Below are 7880 nucleotides of genomic sequence, written 5' to 3'. Positions count from 1 at the left end.
TTGTGCCAGAACGCAGGCAAGAGATCTGGAGTGCAGTGAGCCAGACGTGACTCAAGCAGTCAGCAGGTCCATGGGTGAACAGCAGGAACAACAACAAATGCAACTGGTGGACACAGTGAGCAGAGCACAAGTTACTTCCTGACTTGGCATTTCAAATAAAGGGTAACATTTAATACTAAAGCCTCGTACACACGCACCGCATTTCCGCCGACCGGTCGTCCATCTTTTGTCCAGAGTTGTGTTTTGTTGGTTGGAATGTGCTCTAGACTGCACACGAATTTTCCCACACGACAAAATTCTACTTCAGAAGTGATGTCATGTGTTGGTTTGCTTTCTTTGTGTTCTTTTTTCTCTGAGCATGCCCAGTCTTGCTCATAAAATTTTTCCCTGTCGAAATCTGTACTGACTGCACGTAAATCGGACGTGTTTTGACAGAGGACAAAAGTTTTATAGCCTGCACACCAGATTTTTTTCGGCCGAAGAGTCGGTTGTCGGAAGCATCATACTAACAAGCCGAAAATCGGCAGATCGGTGGTCGGACGAAAATTACCGGCCGAATTTCGACTCGTGTGTACGGACCTTAAAGCATGCAAAGGCATTTTAAACAATTGTGTGTTTGTGGTAACAGTTTGTGGAAGGCCCTTGTCAGATACCAGGTGCTGGAGGTCAATGGAGAGAGGGCTTCCTTTGCAGCTAAGTTCCAGATTCCCCTGAAGGTCAGACAGGAAGAGTCGGGCACAAAGTAGCACAGGTCGCATGCAAGGCTGTTTGACTAAGGACTTATGCCTCGTACACACGCAATGATTATCGGCCGACCGATCATCCGACTTTTGTCCAGAGTTGTGTTTTGTTGGTTGGAATGTGCCTAGACTGCACACAAATTTTCTCGGCCAACAAATATCTACTTCAGAAGTGATGTCATGTGCTGGTTTACTTTCCGTGTGTTTTTTCTTCTCTGAGCATGCCCAGTCTTGCTCATCAGATTTTTGTTTGCCGAAATCTGTACTGACTAACGGAAAATCGGCCGTTGTGTTGACGGCCAACAAAAATTTTATAGCCTGCACACCAGATTTTATTCGGCCGAAAAGTCGGTTGTCGAAAGTATCATACTAACAAGCCGAAAATCAGCCAATCGGACGTTGACCGACAATTTACAGCCAACAATCTGTGCGTGTGTACGGGGCTTAAGTTCTAGATTCCCCTGAAGGCCAGACAGGAAGAGTCGGGCACAAAATAGCACAGGTCACCTGCAAGGTTGTTTGCCTAAGGACTTAGGAATACTGCTGATGTACTGAGTGGAGGCTGCAGGCAGGTGGTGCCTGTGAAAGGAGACAAAGAATAGTCAGTTCAAGCCAGGATCCAGAGCCAAGTGGATAACAGAGTAGACTTGGTCAGGTGGGGAGCCAAGGTCAATACACAGGAAGACAGGCAGAAGACAGGCAGAGAGAATCTGTAAGACAAGCCAAGGTCAAGGAGGCAGGCAGGTGATAAGTCAGGAATAGCCGGGTTGGTAAGGAAGAATCACTGAAGCAAGGAAACACAGGAAGCTGAATATCGATCAGCAAATTCAACCACTGACAGGCTTCCTTATATAGGCCCATGTGGATTGCTGGTGGAGAAGCTCATTCTCCTGCCATTTGTGCCCTGACAGCCCTTTCCACAGCATGACTGTGTCTGTGCACAAAGCCAGCTCCTCAAAGACATTGGTTGATGAATTTGGTATAGGGCAGTGATGGCAAACCTTGGCACCCCAGATGTTTTGGAACTACATTTCCCATGATCCTCAACTACACTGCAGAGTGCATGAGCATCATGGGAAATGTAGTTCCAAAACATCTGGGGTGCCAAGGTTCACCATCACTGGTATAGGGAAACTTGAGTGTCCTGCACAGTGCCCTGACCTCAACCCCACTGAACACCTTTGTGATAAATTGGAACACTGACTGTGAACCAGGTCTTCTCATCCAACATTAGAGGAATTACCGTGTAAATAGGCCCATGCCCCAAAAATATAATCACAACTGTCTTAAAGATAAAGTAGCGGTTTCCAGGCTAATTGGGAGAAGGAAGACCAGAGGACCAACACAATAAAATTCAAATTAATTTATTAAATGTATTAAAACAGAATAGATATACATATAGGGATGTATAAAGGTACATATAAAACATCCCTTATATGCAAAACATACATTAAAAACCACAGCACAGAAATATTTCCCTATTGGGAACAATACATGCTTCAAGCTGATGTTGGTGCATGAAGTCTTAGATGATATTCGGTTTGTGGGTCCCAATGAGCCAACGCGTTTCGCATCAGGCTTCGTCAGGGCCAGAGAGACCGAGCAATCCAACATTAGAACCTGGCTTTAAAAATTCCTATTTGAATCTTGTGGAAAGCCCTCCCAGAAGAGTGGAGACTGTTATATCCACAAAGGGGGTAGGGGGAGCCAATTTCATAAACTTACCAATGGTCTAGGATTGGGATGTCCAGCAAGCTTATATAGATGTCCACAAACTCATGGCCATATAGCATTTCTGCGCATATAGACATATCATCAGGGCAGAAAAAGGATATTGCTCCAATGGGGATTAAGGTATGAAAAAAAGTAATTTGTGAATTGGATACTTCAACCGGGGGGGGGATATTAGAGTCGTTGCCAAGTTTTTGTGTCTCTATTACATACAAAGGTCTCCCCTGTAATAGAGTTTTCTGTCCTGGTGGCAAGGCCTCAGCTGGAGAGGAGGAGATTGGAAATCTTTCCAACAGGGGCCCCGGACAGCATTAAAACCCAACATAGGTAACAACTCTTCTTCACTCCACCCCAATCTAAGGAATAACGTTTTGGCTGGAGTTCCAGGTTAAAAAAAACACCTACACCAAAAGTAGGAATTAGAGGATCAGGCAGTATGTAAAATGGTATTGACTTTTGCTAACACTTCAAAGCTGCACATTTAGGGCTACAGGTTCAGTTTATGATGGAACATTTCACATTAATGTCAGAATGACACACCTAAATTCTGCCAGATGTGACTTGCACCAGCACGGTGTTTGGTGCTGTTATGCTTACATAGGAGCTGGAAGACAGTAATGGGGTTGATTTACTAAAACTGCAGAGTGCAAAATCTGGTGCAGCTGTGCAAGGTAGCCAATCAGCTTATAATTTCAGCTTGTTCAATTAAGCTTTGACAAAGAAACCTGATCGGTTTCTATGCAGAGCTGCACCAGTTTTTGCACTGTTCAGTTTTAATAAATCAACCCGATTGTGTGTTAGTGTAACTTCAGGCAGGTGATACGGCAGCAGTTTTTCATACCTCAAGGGGGCCTGTAATATTTCACTCCCAGCTGCAAGAGCCATCCTCAGACAAACTAAGTCAAGAATAATGAGATAAATAACGACCTTTATTAGCCTACAACAATTAGACATTGCAAAAATAAGTGAAATGATGCTGCCATTACTCTTCAGCCAAAAAAATTAAAGAGAACCAGTCAAGAATTTAGACACTTACGATCTAATTTATAATGGAAACCAAATATCGCTATTCACTATAAATACACTGCTAGGTTACACCACAATGTGCCTCTATTTTGCAGTACATTCATAAAATGCAGGCAGTGATGGGAAGTCTTTGTTAATAAGACTTTATGTTTGCTAAGTGCAGCAGAGAAAACTCCATGATCAGAGGAGAGCCTGTTCACTTAACTTTGAGGGGTCACATGCCCGTGGTCTCCTCCCAGCTTTTATTATTACTCTATACACACTGCGGGGCTTTATAAATGTGCCATGTTTTATTTTAAAGCCGTGGTAAGGCCATGCCACTGCTTTTTAAATGGACTCTATAGTCTTAAGTGATTAAATGTTGCAGGCTTGGCTATAATTATCTCATTATTCTTGCAGGCTTGGCTATAGTTATCTTGATTTGGTTTGTCTGAGAATGGCGCTTGCAGATTGGAGTCAAGTATTAAAAGCAGTGGAAGTACCATCATTTCTTCCATATAGATAAATGCTTGCTGTAGATGTGTGAAAAAGTACTATATGATGGGATGTTTTCACCAGTGTAACCTTCATTACTTATCAAGTTGTATATATTGAAAGTGTACAATGTTGTAAGATTTACCATTGATGAATGCACCTTCTAGACCTGTTACAAGCCACCTCGTTTTTGTTCTTGTATGTGCCAATTGTGTGATCTTTTTGGAAGTCTAATTCTTGTAATAAAGTTAATAAATGGTGTATTAGGTGTGAGATGCTACTTTTTTCAGTGCACATTCTGTAATTGACTTATATGAAATGTTAGGGGATAAAAATAAGACTCCTCATTTGAGCCTCTCTCAACCTTTACATTGGTGGTCAGTAGGTAAAATCCCTCTTGAATTGGCAGTCAGTGTGAAGAATGCCTCCCCCATTACATTGATGGGTAGAATTCCACCTTTACAGACAGCTAAATAGATCACTGGGTTCATGCAGGTAGCTCTGCCAAGTGGCATTGACCCCAAAACTATGCAGACATCAGATGGGAGGTCAATCAGCCACAGCTCAAAGAACCCCTAGCAATATGGTGTCCATGAGATAAGTAGGGAAGACAGACATTGCCTTCTAAAACATTTTAAAAAGGCCATTTTAAAGTGTTCAAAGTTTTGCACAAAGTGTGGAAGGTTTCGAACCGCTGGCAGCTGCTTATCACTGTTGTGTCCCAACTCTCTATTTAATCTAGTGGCCATTGTCAGCAGGACAGAAAGTGATGGGAAATCAGAAAATCTTTAGATGTCACCAGGACAGGAATGTTGGGGAAATCTTCAACGGTCTTAAAGGATAAGTTCAACTTTGAGAACATGTTACATATTCCACCTGTTTATAGGGTGGAACATGTAAAATGTCCCCAATCCTGCAGCCACTGCCTGTAGTGACAGCAAGCAGGGAATCTCTCTCCCCCCCCCCCCGCTGGCTTTCACTATTTTAAAAAAGATATGGCTGTGCGGTGCCTTGGCTTCGCTGAATGACAAACGACGAGTACCAACAGTCTTTGTGGCTGTCGGCTTGTATTTTCAATGAACTACCATGGCGCGTCAAGTTCCCCTTAATGTAGAGTCTGCCATGGAACGCAAGCCAGGCCTGGTCCCTAAACTTCAAGGGAATCCGCCCAAACTCATCAGGTGATAGATATAATAAGGTGTGCCCTACCCCTCTCTCCCACATTTTTCCTGTTGTGAGAAATAAACTTATCTTTGTTCAAGCATAAAAGTGACTGGAACCCATCTTTCTACCTTGTACATCACCTGCCATGCCGAGTAACCTGCACCCTGAGGAGGAATATCAGTCCCTCCCTGTCTCTGGGGGGGTCACCACCAGGCTTTTAGAGGTTGGGGGGGGGGGGCGCTACACACGCTTCAGTCCTCCTGACAATAAGCGTTCTTCCAGGGAAACTGAGTCCTCACCTTCAGACTCCATCTCCCTATCAGAAACACTCCCAAAATCATTATCCCCCTTTGGAGAGACCACCTGAGAATCCGAGGAAGAAGGCAACACCACCCTAACTTTAGGCAGCTTCTTCTGTCAATGTTTCCTCCCCTCCAACCATTCCTAGTCTTCCGGAGACATCCCATGGTTAGCCCCAACCCCCTAACCTCCCTCTTTAGCTACCCCACCACTTTCCACATCCCCCTCTGACACTGCAGGAACCCGGGTGCGACGGGGCAGAGGAAGCGGTAATACCTGAGCCTCTCCTGATCCCGCCCCTTTGCCGCTTCCCCCAACTTATTTGAAACAGACACATCAAGGACAGAAACACTAGGTTTAGGACTTGACATAGAGACAGACTTGGGTAATCTAGACAGAGACAGAACCAGGAACAGACACAGGGACCGACTCAGAAAAACACTACCACAGTAGGGATTGACACACTAGGGACAATCGTGGATTCCTGAGCACCGGCTTCCTCTCTCTTCATTCGGAACAGCTCCTCAATTACATCAGGCTGGTTATGCAGTGCTTCAGGACAAGCACTATATGGGTGCCCAAGCTTATTGCAAAGGTTGCATTTTATCCTGCTACAATCTCTAGCCCGATGACTCCCCTCCTGACAGAACATATTTGAGCTGTGCATGAAGAAGCAAAGTGCCCCTTGTCACCACATCTATTACACATTTTTGTCTGGCCAGGATAGAAAATTACCAACCTGTCTCTTCCCAAAAATGCAGAAGGAGGAAGATGCTGAACAACATTGCAAACCACTTTTAACTTCAGGGAGACAGACCATCCCCCCTGTCCAAATACCAATGTCATCCAGCAACCTCTCCATACCTTTTGAACCAAACAAGAAGGTCTGCCTGCGGGATTGACTCATTGTGAACCAAGATGATGACCCTTTTAACTAAGGTGGTCTCAACACCACTTTGGGAATAAGCCCCTCCAACTCTGACATTCTCTTGCAATTATTCTCGTACTTTTCCCAAAAGATGTCTAAGCTCTCAGGACGTACAAAGGAAATATGCTCTTGGGACCCCACTTGGGCTGAGGACAAAAATATCTTCCACCCTAAAACCCATTCCCAGGATCCTTTCTGCAACTGATCCCCTACTTGGAACAGGGAGATCACCCTCCCAGCAGGAACAGGGAGATCACCCTCCCAGCAGACTTAATTCCTACTCCCAAAAGATGACATTACAGGGACCACCCTGCTTCCTGAGGGAGCTTGCACTGCACCTGGCTGCCTTGTATAAGGGTACACATGAAGTGTAGAAATAGTATGGGGGTACACATGGTGTAGAAATGGTATGGGGGTACTCAGGTAGTGTAGAAATGGTATGGGGGTACACAGGTAGTGTAGAAATGGTATGGGGGTACACAGGTAGTGTAGAAATTGTGTGGGGGTACACAGGTAGTGTAGAAATTGTGTGGGGGGGACACGAGGTGTAATAGTATGGGGGTACACATTTGGTGTAGAAATAGTATGGGGGTTCTCCGGTAGTGTATAAATATTATGGGGGTACACAGAATTAACGATCAGGATGCAGATCTACTGATTCTGGGTCACCTGATCGCTGTGGTAGCCTCTGATTGGCTAACACAGTGATCAGGCACTGTGAAGCATGCCCCTGTGTTTTTTTACCTTCTGTGAATGGAGAACGTATCTCTCGTTCCTTGAAGAAAGAAAAAAAAAAAAAAAAAAAAAAAAAGTGTTTGGGCCAGTTCACACCACATTCAGCCTAGTGCGATTTTTTTTTTTCTGCCATGAACGTCTGAGCCAGAGCAATAAGTCTAGGATTAGACCTCCTCTTTAACTCTAAACTGGTAACCTGTAGAAATTTTTAAAACGTAAGCTATGGAGATTTTTTAATTACCGTAGTTTGGTGCCATTCCACACAATTTTAAAAGCATGACATGTTAGGTATCTATTTACTCGTGTAACAGCATCTTTCCAATTATACAAAAACATTGGGTATAGATTATGTTTTTTGTTTTTTTTTTTTTAATTCATTAAAGTGTATAAAAAAAAAAAAAAATAAATAAAAAAATTGTTTGAAAAACGGCTGCACAAAACCCACGTGACACAAGAAATTGCAATGACCGCCATTTTATTCTCTAGGGTCTTTGCTAAAAAAAAAAAAAAATTATATGTTTGGGGGTTCTAAGTAATTTTACAGCAAATGTCAGAAAAAAGCCTGGGTCCTGCTCATTCATCACTTGGAGAGGGGCAGAGCTCACTCCCTGTGCCTGCAGTCACACTGAGCTCAAGCCTCTTCTGCCCCGCCTGTATCTAGCTAGAAGAACAATTTGCATTGTTAGCCTGTACAGGTGCCTTATACCAAGACCTGGAGACTCAGCCTGGGATACAGCCATCGCGGGACTATCCTGGCAAATTTGGGACAGTTGGCAACAGGG

Source organism: Pelophylax lessonae (genome assembly GCF_965119305.1).
Source record: "Pelophylax lessonae genome assembly, chromosome: 11".
Taxonomy (NCBI): domain Eukaryota; kingdom Metazoa; phylum Chordata; class Amphibia; order Anura; family Ranidae; genus Pelophylax; species Pelophylax lessonae.
This window is presented reverse-complemented; position numbering follows the sequence as displayed.